The sequence below is a fragment of the Cryptomeria japonica genome, chromosome 11 (genome assembly GCF_030272615.1).
Source record: "Cryptomeria japonica chromosome 11, Sugi_1.0, whole genome shotgun sequence".
NCBI lineage: Eukaryota > Viridiplantae > Streptophyta > Pinopsida > Cupressales > Cupressaceae > Cryptomeria > Cryptomeria japonica.
This window is the reverse complement of record NC_081415.1, coordinates 623065104-623080037: the sequence shown is the minus strand read 5'-3', so window position 1 is coordinate 623080037 and position 14934 is coordinate 623065104.

Below are 14934 nucleotides of genomic sequence, written 5' to 3'. Positions count from 1 at the left end.
GATTAACCAATACAATGAATATAGGCCTGCTTATATAGGCAAGGCCATATGGATGTATGAGCACACAAATATGACATGTGTCTCAATGAGAAAAAAGGGTAGGTAAGAAATACTAGGGGTAGGTAGGAGAAATAATATAATATTCCACAAGAGGTGGATGACCCACCGAATGTGGAGTGTAACAGCAAAATAAGACAACAAAAGGTGGAATTTCTCCTACAAGCTCTATCCCTATGTGCACACTTCCCTAAGTGTCTCGAATCCAAACTACGAAGAGATGCATTATCCTAAGTTAACTTAAGTAAGTGTAATAATATCCAAAATGAATATTTATTTACACCAATAGTTTGTGTGTTTTGCCAAGTCCCTGTTTCGACAGCTAGTCGAAGCCCTGTTTCGCTAAGTGTAAAAGTTGCCTCAGTAAGCATCATGCCAAAATGTTTGCTCCGAGCTAATGTAAGTATAAATGATAAGCTATGTTTCAAGTTACAAGCCTCTACCAATCTATTTGATTGGTTTTCAAAAGGATTCATTTAGCCATCATTTTCAGTCTTCTGCACCTTCAGTGTTGTATCAGTTAATGTAGCCATTTTTGTGAGCGCGTCGTTTGCATCTTGTTAGTCTTGTGATCGAACTAACACTTCCAAGTTTTAATATGTACTTCAAGGTACCTATGTTTCAAATTTGAGGGCCTACGGAGGTCATTTGGTATTTTTGAGAAAGGCATCATGTGTTGCCAGGACATTGACTTCATCAGGTCCGCAGTGTCAACAAAGCCAGTTGGGCATTTTCGCCAATTAATATCTCTTCACTTGGGACTTATTTCGAGAAATTGTTTGGTAGATTTTATGCTTGTATATCAGAGTACATGCCTGTCAGATGGCGAGCTCCAGAAAGGTGTTTTGACAGGTTTGAAAATTACATCTTCGTGATTAAATGCGAAAATGTGGCATAATCGCCTGAAGGTTGCAAATTCAGTCTGATGATCTAAAAATGATGCCGATCATTTCCAGAGGTATGTTTGAGGTCCGTGAACCATTTTGAAGGCCAGTTGTATGAAAACAAAAAAAAATATAGTCGGGCCCACTTTGGGGCCCGACCTGGCTCGACTGCAATTCGTCAGTGGGATGGTGAGAGATGATTTCAGTTATTTGTCGTTAATGGATTGATGGATGTATATTTTGCATACTAGTTTTAAACCTCAAACATTTCAAAGAGATATCAAATTTACCAATGTATCACTGTGTTTGATTTTGGATGCAATAAAGTTAGGATTGCTAAAGTAGTTTGAAGGAATGATGTGGCACCATCACTTAAGCTTTCTTTCTAAATTTGATATGTATTGTTCTAGGAGTGAGGCATAACTTGAAAATGGGTCAAGTGTCCGCCCCAACAAAGATGCAATGGTCACAATGCTGCAAAGGTCAAACTTCATGGCTGGCTGTTTTCAGTCTCATGCCATACATTATAGCCCTTCATTGCTGAAAGGGAAGATGATAAAAGTTCATACAAGAGGAATCATGTCCAATTGCAATCAAATATTTCAGTGGTGGGAAATCAATAGACAATGGTGGATGATGGTAGCTTAGTTAACCTCCTCCAAGAATGTTGCAGTTTCATTTTATTTGAATGTAATTCCTCTTGCCAAAAAAATTAGAGATTTCCCATTTGCTCCTTTAAATGTTTTTCACGCACCGTGGCAAGTTATTTTTCCTCACGTGCTGTGGTTGGGGGATTTTTTGAGAACTTTCCATAGCAAATGAATTTGCCAGGTCCTGCATGGTGAGTAGAGTGTGGAGCGTGTTAAAAGAGACTTTCAACCAAATGCAATTCCTCCAGGCAGCGTGGTATAAAGGGGGCCCATGGATTGCATGTCAAATAGAGTGAATTTTCCCTCTTTTGCTAGTGACATGGTGGGTGAGATGGAATGTGGCGTGGTTACTATACATTAGGAAATAGGAAATCATCACAAACAAGATAAACATACTAATCATTAGCTCAATCACGAAAGCACAATTGCACTGATCTATCCTAAACACATTCAATAGAGACATAAAGATAAAACATTCAAAGTAAATACTATGCAAACCAGATGTGGATATGAATGCTTCCTTCATGCGGCTCCATTTTTCTTCTTTCCTCTTCAAATAGTTTTTGTTGTGGACCTCACCTACAAGTGCACACACGTGATTGAAAGCAAGTAGGTAAGAAAATTTCTCAAAAGTACTCGAAACATGATTGATTAGAAATTTGATAATCTGATTAGGGATTCAAAAATGCGATCAATTGGGGGTCTTGATTGAAGAAATTCATCCAATTTATAGAGAAATTGGAGAAAAAGATCAAATTAGCATGATAATGATTTGAATGGAAATTCAAATCAAGAATAGAAAAATTATGACAAATTGCTATGCAAGGACTTATGATGATTTGTGACAATTTATGACAACTTTCTATGCAAGGATTTATGACAAGATTCTAAAAAATAGAAATAGACATTTAGGAATTTAGGAGAAATTAGAAAATTAAGTTGGAAATGATGACTTGGAAATTAAAAAATTGATGAAAATTAGGTAAATTAATTAATAATTTCTCATTAATTAACTAATTTACAAAAATAGGAGGAATTAATTAGCCAATTAAATAAACATTTAATTGTGACAAGAAGACCTAGGATAAATAAATAAATTATTTAACCTAGAGGGAAAATGCCAAACAAGATTAAATGAATAAATCATAAAACCTTGGAAGATGAATTAGAAATGCAAAGACGACAATTAGGTCTTGACAAAAGATAATTGATATCGATTCGATCATGATTTTGAATTGATAAATGATTTGATTGATAAATGTGCCAAGGAACAATGACAAATTGATCCAAATTGACATGATTGAAAAGAACGAGGATCGATGACAAATCGATCGTAAAACGACGAGATTGACAAGTTGATAAGAGATTGACAAGATCGACCAAAATCATGATTAAAGATTGTTATCGACAAGACCAAATTTGAGAGAGAGATAAATGAAGAATGTAGAAGAATGACTCGATGCTCGCAAATGATAAAAACCAAGTGCGTAACATAGGAGAAATGTTAATGCGATGCAAAAACCTAAAATGAGGCAATGCGCAAATGTTAAAGTATGACTCCGCAAGCGTTGACCATTTTTAGGTGTCTACATTTTGCCCCTCTTTGAGACAATGCGATTTTAAGCATTGTTTCAAAGAACAATAATAAAAATGCCCCAGACAATGACAATGACCTATGCATGCCCCCTCAAGAAATTGGCCGGAAAAAAAATGCACAAAAGAGGCCAATTGATTGATAAAAATGATAGAAAATGATAGGTGCAAATAGACTAACAATCGGAGACCAAATGCACAAAGGACAAGCAATCAAAGATGCAAAAAACCGTGACCAACATAAGATGGAGAGGGTGCACGTCCATCTATGCACTGACAAAGATCTATAAATGGGACCAAGAAGGTGAAAAGAGCTTATTTGCACTAGACAAAGAGGAGGATTTGTTGCTCTAGACAAGGACACTTGTAGATAGATGGTGAACATTCCAATGGCGGATCACCTTGGAGAACATGTACGCACATTCAAATGACCGGACGATGCAGAAGCAGTGGTATGTATCTCAAAAACCCATGTTTTCAATTTCATGAATTTTGATTGCTTGTGGGACATTGCGGGGCCCACAGAAACTTCAAAAATTGACTTTTGCACCTATGTAGGGCACATCTTGCGCTTGTGTTAGGGCTTCTGCACTTGTGTAAGAGTACACAGGCACAGGAGTTAAGACACAGGCACAATTGTGCATTTATTACTCAATTTTGGTTCGAAACTGCATGCAAATGATCCAAAAAGGGGGGATAAGGGTAGGATAGGTCAGATTAGATGAAAAACACCCTGATTTGGACATGAAAATGAGGAAATGCAACCCGTAGGAGAAAACCCTAATACTGACAAAATATGCCCCAATTTTGATGCAGAGTCGACAATGTCCATTGATCACACGGGAGAACCGACCTGATTGCTTCATGCTACGACATAGACTCAGGAGCATGGACAAAGATACGTTAGTAGGACTGGGGATATATTATATCACATTCATGCCCGAGATTAGGGTAAACACAGGACTGCTTACCGCATTGGCAGAGCGATGGCATTCAGAGACCTCCTCATTCCATCTGGCGACTGGAGAGGCGACTGTGACACTAGAGGACGTATGGCGTATCCTTCGCATTCCGATTCATTGGGAGATGGTAGAGTATGACCCAGTGACAGGGAGAGATGTATTGTGCAGATTATTTGAGTGCGACGCAGATGATCTGGATATCGTCGAGAGGGAGATTGGCTGGGAGAGCATGGCTTCAGAGTACGATCGACGATATGTGGTGATAGCAGTGGTGATAGCATGACTACTAGCAGGAGACAGACAAGGACATGGATTCCCTATTGGATGGGGAAGAGTGCTAGAGCGGATGGCGACAGAGGGGACAGTGTACGCATGGGGACCATGTGTACTGGCTATGCTCTATTTTCAGCTACACCAGATAGCGTATCAGGGAGTGCAGACTTTGAGCTGTGGAGTCACATTGCTACAGGTATGGGCATTTGAGCACATAGCCATATGTCGACTGATTATAGATAGACAGATAGTACCACATCGACCATATGTGTACTACTATGGGGGAACACTGAGACTGGGTCCTTTTGGATACATACTATATTGGTGACATGAGCTAGACAGACTGAGAGAGTTCATATGGAGGCTATATCGTGATTGCCTGGGATGGTCAGATGACAGTGAGGAGTTACTGTATTGCAAACAGGAGAGGTACCTAATTGGGTGACCAGTGAATCGCCAGAGAGTGATTGAGTTGTACCTGCCAGAGAGAGTCAGACGACAGTTTGGAGAGAGGCAGGATGTACCTAGGAGGATTGCACACTTTGCCCGATCTCACAGAGAGACGAGTCAGTGGGGGAGTATGATTCAGCCACACATAGCATATGCTGACTTCTCATAGCTACAACAAAGACTGTGGGATTAGAGATCAGATGTGATCAATGCCGGGACAACAGAGGAGTATGAGAGATGGTTTGCACGACTACGGCCAGTGCCATTCATAGATCCGGATATTCCAGTACCGAGGCGACAGGAGGACTTCCCACCCATAGGAGAGGAGGAGGGGGATGATGAGGACGAGGAGGATGAGGATGGGGATGATGAGGATGGAGACGAGGATGGTGGGGATGATGAGGATGAAGATGAGGATGAGCTAGATTCAGGCGAGCAGGAGGCATTGCAGGATATACCCATAGAGCCAGAGATAGTTAGGACAGAAGAGATGGAGTTGTGCAGGGCTATCATAGCAAGTCGGCAAGATCACATTGTGACAATAGAGAGACAGCAGGATCAGTTCAAAGTGGAGATAGCTAGACTCACAGCGGCTCGAGATGCAGCAATTGCTCAGGCACAGTGAGAGGAACAGAGAGTCACTGAATATATTGGGTCGATTCGGGATGCCAGTGCACACAAGATGGCGCAGATGTTGGTAGAGACTGGAGAAGAGATATGCCATTGGAGGACACTATATGAGCGTGCCGTTCCACCAGAGCAGAGAGCACCTTCATATCGGGCACGATCGAGGACACAGAGTAGGGCACGCTCTCGAAGGTCATTGAGCAGCATGGGCGTGAGTGGACCTATGAGACCACCACAGCCAGGACCAGGAGGGACATCATCCACGAGACATGGCAGGGATGAGGAGGATAGAGGGAGCACCTAGTGACAGAGGCACGTGCTCCTTATGATAGACAGTGAACATTATGTAGTTTGACATTGTGTAGTCAGCCTGCGGGCCATACTTAGGACAGACAGTCCAATTTTGTACTCCGATATTATTTTGACATATGATATGATATGCATCGAGATGATGGGATGCAATGTGTTATGACTTATGTGATTTTCTATGTATGGATGACTTATGTACTATTGATGTACCATTGTGGAACATGTATTGATGCATTTTTTTATGTGTTTTCGATGCATTTATAATGTGAAATGGATAAAATGCTTGATGTGAGGCTTGATGTAATGCAAATGTACTAACCAAATGGATGCAGGATGCAACATGTATGTTTGGAGAAATCAGAGCACTAGACCGAACTGACTATCCGAACTGATGGAAGAAATGTTAGTAAGAAGAACTGAAATAGAGGACAGTTAGAGACGAAGAAAAACTTGCTTTCAGTAATGCACTTTGTAGGTGAGAACCTTTATTTTAATGTAGCAAAATGGATGCGTAGCATCATGGCATTGAAGGCCAGAGCTGAAATGCAACCCTTTTTGCAAAAGACAGACACATCACAGATAAACAACAATCACAACAAAAAAAGAAAAGGACCATGAACCATCTCGGTCACTCTAAATCACTCAATGACATCATCGAGCAACATACGAACATGACCGAAGCCAAAAATAAATCAGTAAAAAGATAAGATGCACAAATTCCAACAAAGAAAACAAACATCTTGATCTTCATTGTCAAAAGTTGAAAGTGCTAATAGGATGATCATGTTGTCTGATTTCAGTACATGTGGTACCCCGTCTAAGACAGGACACAGTCTGGTTTCGAGTATACCAGACCCTGTATAAGACCCATGATATTAGTGACAAGGACAAACGATTTGGAGGTTGATTGATATGACAATTTTGATCAGTTTGAATGTCTGGTTTGATTGAAAAGTTCATCTGTTTATGCATGATTTCAGTAAAGCACAGTGTTGGATTGCGTGTCATTGGATGTATGCTCAGCGATCTGTCTATGCACAAAGGGATCATTTATTGCAAAATGCGTGATGCCAAAGAAATTGTTTTTGGATTTTAATGTTTTGAAATGTTTTGTTTTTTTTTGTTCATTTTTTTAGGACTTTATTTGACTTTTTAGGGTTTTTTTCAGGACATTATTTGATTTTTTGGATTATTTTCAAGACATTTTTTTTTATTTTTTTTTATTTTTTATGATTTTTTATGATTTTTGCCCCCAGTGTCTAGCAAGGCAAGGAATATGACAGGTGAATAAATAGGCTTGCAGAAATGATGGTGGATAGAGCGAAGATAAAGGTCTTTTATCATGGAGACAATACGGATGCAATTTTCAAGGGCGATTGCATGATGGGACAAGAGACTAGATATGACAATGTAAAGCAGTGACATGGCATGAGGGACATGTCAAGAGTTTTTTGAAAATAGGTTTTACATTTCACGTCCTTATGTCAGATCAAGATCAAGGAATGAAAAAGAGTGTATGGATAGTGATAAGATATGGATAGGATAAGAAAGACCAAGAATGAATAAGGGACATGGACTGAAGGTTGGGATAGGATACGGGATAGTGGCAGAAAGTCGCAATAAGACAGGGAATATGGATGAAAGGTTATAATAAGAAAATGGATAAATGACCAAAAGTGATGATGGACTAAAAGCTGCAAACAAGATACATGATGCACATGAAGATCGTCAGCCTTGTCAAGATCAAAGGTGGAAAGACGAAACTAGACATGAGGGACAATAGGATAATGGAGGGGTAATAGGACATGAAGGAGTATGACATGGTATGATAGGATAATGGAACAATGAAGGACAAAAGGATATGATAAGATAAAACCTACCCCCAAGTGTGGTGTGCAAGAAGTTCATTAATTACGCATGATGCCTGTTTGCTAGGTTTTCATCACAGTACTTTCCCAAAGTGCCTATTTGCCAGGTTTTCACCAGTGGACGAATTATTTTTGTTGTACTTTTTTTCTTTTTCTTTTGTCTTTTTTTTTTTTTTTTTTTGCATTTTGACTTTTTCAAGAGAAGATGGACACATGATAGGGGATGGAAGAAGGACTCAAACATCATTTTGTTTGGATAGTAGCCTTGAAAAAAAAGGACCATGACCTTTAAAAGTATGCTCAAAGACGTTGGTAGGATAAGGACATGGAAAATGAGATGAAAATAAGGCAAAGATTTATGCAAAGGATTGGACCAAAGGGATTGAAGGATGGAAAATATGCATTGGATAATGAATAGGGTATTGGAAGAATTAGGCTTTAGTGGATGGAAATGAAGGCAAGATCGAAATTGGCACACACCTTGAGGGGTGATGGACTGATGGAGGAAAAATGGATCTCCGATTGTGAGATTTGGATGGAGGAATCGTTTGGGATTTTGTGACATAAGGGCCCAAAATGGATGAAGAAGGTGATGAAGGAATAGACTTGGAAGGTTTGGATGGAGGAATAGCAATTCTGGATGCCAAGTTGGATGTTTCTTTAGGCTTTTGTGCTTCAAGCAGCCACTTAGGGATCCACATGGTTTTTGATTTTTTATGCTTTTGTGGTTCCTTGGAGTGCATTGCTTGCATAAGGGATTTAGGAACCCATATATATTTTGACTTTGCTTTCTTTTGCTCAATGAGCCTTTGTGGCCTTTTGGATATATTTTTTTCTTTATAGATCATATTGTTCTTTGCTTTGACATGTTGATTATATTGGACATGTTGATCCTTGAATACATGTGGATTGCTAGACTTATGACGTTTATACTTGGCATCCAAATAGCTTGGAGGGGGAAATGAATGCATGGGTGGATATGAATGAAATGGAGTTCTTTTGGATGGATGAAATTTACTCAAGGATGTGTGCCTTTGCTAATGTTGCATAGGAGATGGAGGGATATAGGGACCTAGAATGGATGGAAGCAATGATGGGGAAGGTGGACATTTGGATTTTGACTTTGAAGGGATACCGGCACCTTGAGTGTGAGCTTTGTAGCCATGACCATTAGTACATTCTTTGATATGGAGGGGTTCTTGCTCATGAAGGTCTACTCCTTTGCCTTTATGAATATCTTGACTTGTAGGATACTCTTTTCTTTGGGAAGAAGATGCGAATCCATTATGTGGTGGATATTATATGAGAGAAATAATGAGATCTTGAAGTGGATCAGATTGCACCAAAGTGGAAGAACCTATTATGCATATCGAGGGTTCATGAACATCTTGCACTGACACGTTAGAATCATGAAGGGGATTAGGATCATGAGGGCGATTAGGATCATGTAGTGGACATGGTTCAATGACAGACTCTTCAAGAGATGGAATGGGAGTAATAATGGGATCATCAAAAGAAATGAGACCTTGGAGTGGATATGTTGGATTAGGACAAGGAGATGGAGGAACAAAAGGATCTTGTGGAGGATTTAAAGGAATGATAGGGTCTTGTGTTGTAAATGACTTTGGAAGGATACTTTGATCTTGACAAGGAGGAAGATCATTGGATTCCTCTTTAAAGGTGCTTTTCTCTTGACTTTCAATGGGATCATCATAAAGGATGGAAAGGATATCTTGATCTTTCTTAGGAAGTGGAATGTCAATGGAATTTGAAAGGACATTTTTTTATGAAATGGAAGGGGATCGTTTGGGATTGGATGAACTGGGATATCTTGGTCTTGCTCGGGGAATGGAGTGTCAATAGGACTTTGGAGAGGATGGACAAGAATAGGGGTATCATCATGAGTTTCTAGGAAGATGAGGTCCTGGTCAACAATTGGATGGGATGATAAGGTTTCGGGATCTTGATCTTGATCTGTTTTAAGACATGTTTCTGCATGCTCTAAATTATCCTCTTGACATGGGGTTGGACTTTGGATATGCATGGAGGATTCTGACAAAGAATCAATATTTTGGCTTGAAGGAAATGCACTTTGAAAATTTGTGATGGATTTTGGCAAGGAATCAATGCTTGAACATGAGGAAGAGGGACTTCGAATGGGGTCCTCTAAAACAGATAATGGGAATAAAGTGCATGGTGGCATTGGGTCTTGTATTTCTGAAACATGACAAGGATGTGCATCATGAACTGGATTATCGTGGCAATCAATTATGGATAGCCCTTGGATAATTGCATCCTTGGGTGTATTATTTGATGAGGACAATATGGAAGGTTCTTGTGAAACTTCTAGAGGTGTAGGGATAGATGCCACTGGAGAGTCAATTTGCTTGTGGGGGGATGAGGCATTGCTAGACATAAGTGTATTATCTTGATCTTCCTCAAAGAACTCACTTGGTAATTTCCTTAAGAGCATTGCAATAAAGCCACCTTTCTTTCAAGGTTTTGACATAGTTGTATCTAGAATTTGAACTTGTTTTTGGTTTGATGTCATATTTTGATATTGGACTTGGTTCAATTGTTCCGACATGTTTGAAACTTGGCTCGGTGTGTGCTGCAACCTTTGTTTTTGAATTTTTGATTTTGGTTGTTGACATTGATATGTTGATTGAACTTGTTGATATTCCACCATTGGTTGAACTATTTGTTGACATTGTATAGTTGGTTGGACATATTGTTGAAATTGGACCATTGGTTGTGTTGGCTGTATATGTTGAACCATTGGTTGTGTCTGTTGGAAATGTTTGAACTGTTGAACAATTGGTTGTGATGGTTGAAAATATGATTGATAGTAAACATCTTCTTGTTCTTGATGTGGAGGCACATAATGTTGTTGAAATTGATGTTGTCTCTTTTCTTGAAATTGTTTCATTATCTCTATTTGGGAGAGGAGAGCTGGTATGTCTGATCGTTCAAGAAGAGATCTTACATCAATTGGCTCAATCTTTGGATTTTGACTTGGAAATTTTTTAAACACTTTGGACATTTGTGATATATTCTTCTGAATGTTTTTCACTCTTTGTTCCAATATCTCCTCTTCTTGAGCTAGTTTCTCCTCCAGTTTTTGTATTTGGAGACTTGTTTCATCATAAAAAGTTTGATCGATATTGCCTTGTTGTTGGACTGGATATAATTGTGATTGCATTGTCGGTTGATATGTCGAACTTTGTTGCATCATTGGTGTTTGGAAGCTTGTTTCAATAGACATGTCACTATGCAAATGCAATATTTTTGGAATTTTTCAAGGATAATGCATGATATGCAACTAAATGCAAACTAGGTAAATGAAGATGCAAATCTATGGTAAGAATGCAATCTATGTTTTTGGTTGGTTTTCAAAATTTTGACAAACTTTTTGGAATTCAAATCTAAGAAAGAGACCCTTAGGAAATTGCAATGATGTCTAGACCTCAAAGGACAAAAGGACCAAGTGACAAAAGGACAAAATGACAAAGTCTCCCCTATATGCTTGGATACTAAGCTAGGTTTGACCAAATGATATTGATGAAAAAAAGACAAAAGTTTGATAAGGTCTAGACTTCCTAACAATGACTTAGGGTTTATCAGAGATTTGGATTACTCAAGTATGACAAAACCTAGTTTTGACACTATATGCAAAGGGACAATTACTATGCAAATGACCCTAATATGATATGATAATGACCTAAACTTAGTGAAGAGACCTAGGGTATGCAAATATGAATGTATGACAATGATATGACTTTAATGCAAGAGGACACATGCAAATGGATGACCCTTATTGATATGCAAAGGAGTATGACTTAGGTGAAACCTAACCTTGGTACTTGACAATGAATTTTGCAAAATGCAACCTAGGATGAACCTAAATGTAAGTGACATGAATGTTGAGACAAGATTTTGAACAATGTTTGCTAACCATGTTTGAAGATGAGTTTTGAATCTTGTTGAATGAAATGCTCTTATGTTTAACCTTGGTTTTGAATCAATTTGCCTTGTTCTTGAAATGAGATACAATTCAACTTTTGACAAGCAAAGAATACAAGATATTTCAACTTAGACTCAAGACAATCATGCTCATTCCCACATTTCTTATGGTAGGCAAGGACATTAGGTACTTGAGAGGTAGACTCATTATGAGATTCAAGGAGAATACATAGATGCTTGACCCCACGGGCTCCCCTCCATGGCACTCACTTCTCAGGGTAGACAAGCATCAGTCCCCATGGAAATCTCCCCATGGTGAACTTAGTATCTCTTCCAAGTATCTGAACTTGTCCTTCTCAAGCAACTAGAAGGGTTTTTGGCCTCTAAAAACAAGGTGTTTAGTAAGGATTTCTATTAAGCGTTACTCCTTGATGTCACGCAAGCGTGATTGAGACATTAAGCCCATCAAGATACCAAACAAATGTAGTCGTGCAAGCATGATTTAGACTATGAGGCCCTACTTAGATGTTGATATGAGAAAGAGTTCAAGGGTCATCACTTCCCAAGTAACTACAATTCCCACGTAACCCTTCCTTCAAAGCTTTCGCTCATCAGGTATTTTTTTATAGTGAGTTAGAATGCCAAGGTATTCTAGTCATACTCACTTTGGGTCATTCCCTTCTCACGATTATCACTTGCTTGCAAAAGCAAAGTGGTCGGAAAGGCAGGCCCTCTAAAGGTGACAAACAATCAAAGACACGAGCATGGTATCGAAGATCTGGATTTCTGATCACCCTAAGAAGGATGAGAGCATACTCTCCTACTCCAATGTCACACTCAACAATCAAAGCAGAAACATGTTCATTCCAACCTATTTAGAAATCACTAGGTGCCTAAAACATTAATGACAAACACCAAGTTTAGTTGTTTCTCCAAGGCAACCTGCAAAACCCAAGTTAGAAGTTTGAGGTATTTATTTTTTGACTATCGATTCTGCATAACACATGTTAGTAGTTTCATTTGCTGCCTTTGCCATGCGTATGCCAAGATGCTGCATAGATAATTAGTACCAAAGTCCAAAAAATAGAAAACAGAATGCAAAAACAAAACAAATTTCAAGTAAAACACTGCATTTTTACCTCTGTTCTGGACTTTACACAGGCGCAGAAGTTATGACACAGGCGCACAAGTCATGACACAGGTGCAGAATGTCTTCAACACAGGCACAAGTTGCATGACACAGGCGCAGGTTGTCTCACATAGGCGCAGAAGTCCCCAGAAAGCCCTGCATTACCCTGTTTTTGGTTTTTTTGGCCTGCAAATCAACTTAAAAGCACTCAAAGACATAGTAAAGGTGTTAGATGGTTAGTGTTCACATTGGGTTCACCAATTAATGTATGTTAGGAAATAGGAAATCATCACAAACAAGATAAACATACTAATCATTAGCTCAATCACGAAAGCACAATTGCAATGATCTATCCTAAACACATTCAATAGAGACATAAAGATAAAACATTCAAAGTAAATACTATGCAAACCAGATGTGGATATGAATGCTTCCTTCATGTGGCTCCATTGTTCTTCTTTCCTCTTCAAATAGTTTTTGTTGTGGATCTCACCTACAAGTGCACACACATGATTGAAAGCAAGTAGGTAAGAAAATTGCTCAAAAGTACTCGAAGCGTGATTGATTAGAAATTTGATAATCTGATTAGGGATTCAAAAATGCGATCAATTGGGGGTCTTGATTGAAGAAATTCATCCAATTTATAGAGAAATTGGAGAAAAAGATCAAATTGGCATGATAATGATTCGAATGGAAATTCAAATCAAGAATAGCAAAATTATGAAAAATTGCTATGCAAGGACTTATGACGATTTATGACAATTTATGACAACTTTCTATGCAAGGATTTATGACAAGATTCTGAAAAATAGAAATAGACATTTAGGAATTCAGGAGAAATTAGAAAATTAAGTTGGAAATGATGACTTGGAAATTAGAAAATTGATGAAAATTAGGTAAATTAATTAATAATTTCTCATTAATTAATTAATTTACAAAAATAGGAGGAATTAATTAGCCAATTAAATAAACATTTAATTGTGACAAGAAGACCTAGGATAAATAAATAAATTATTTAACCTAGAGGGAAAATGCCAAACAAGATTAAATGAATAAATCATAAAACCTTGGAAGATGAATTAGAAATGCAAAGACGACAATTAGGTCTTGACAAAAGATAATTGATATCGATTCGATCATGATTTTGAATTGATAAATGATTTGATTGATAAATGTGCCAAGGAACAATGACAAATTGATCCAAATTGACATGATTGAAAAGAACGAGGATCGATGACAAATCGATCGTAAAACGATGAGATTGACAAGTTGATAAGAGATTGACAAGATCATCCAAAATCATGATAAAAGATTGTTATTGACAAGACCAAATTCGAGAGCGAGATAAATGAAGAATGTAGAATAATGACTCGATGCTCGTAAATGATAAAAACCAAGTGTGTAACATAGGAGAAATGTTAATGCGATGCAAAAACCTAAAATGAGGCAATGCGCAAATGTTAAAGTATGACTCCGCAAACATTGACCATTTTTAGGTGTCTACAGTTACCATGTTAAACTTTCTGCAATTTTAATAGTAGCCTTTAATTCAAAAAGTTGCTCATGGTGTTTTGAAGAGCCAATAACTCCTCCATCAATCACACCCCCCCTTTTTATCCCTCCAGCAGCAACAAACAACACACAATCAAATTCAATGGCAAATGAAAAATGCGAGTCACATTCTCAACAGTTCACGTGGTGAGTGAAGGGGAAGGTTGAAACCATAAAGCAAATTAAATGGCAAGTGTGCAACAATGAGCCCTCCCTCCTGCATAGCATATGAAAAACTCCAGACTTCAGCAAGCATGAAGGAGAAGTTAGATCTTCAAAGCAATTTGCAAGGGCAAAATCAGAACCAAATCTTCTTCCCTACGTGGTTGTTTGAAGGCCATGTAAAACTCAAAACCAAGCAAACAACACTCTTTCCCTCTGCGTGGTTGTTTGGAGGCTAGTGATGATTTATTAACAACAAATGTAATTGCCATAGTAGCATAAAGCCCAGTCTCCACCCCTGTGCGTGAAATCTGATTGTGTAAAGACTATTAAAAGGGGATTGAATGTTGCAAAGAAAGGAAATTTAAAACTTCAAGCAAATGCATGTGGAGATAGCATGAAAACCCCAAGCTTGCTCAGCCATGGTGTGGTTGAAAGGGCCATTGAATTCCAGGC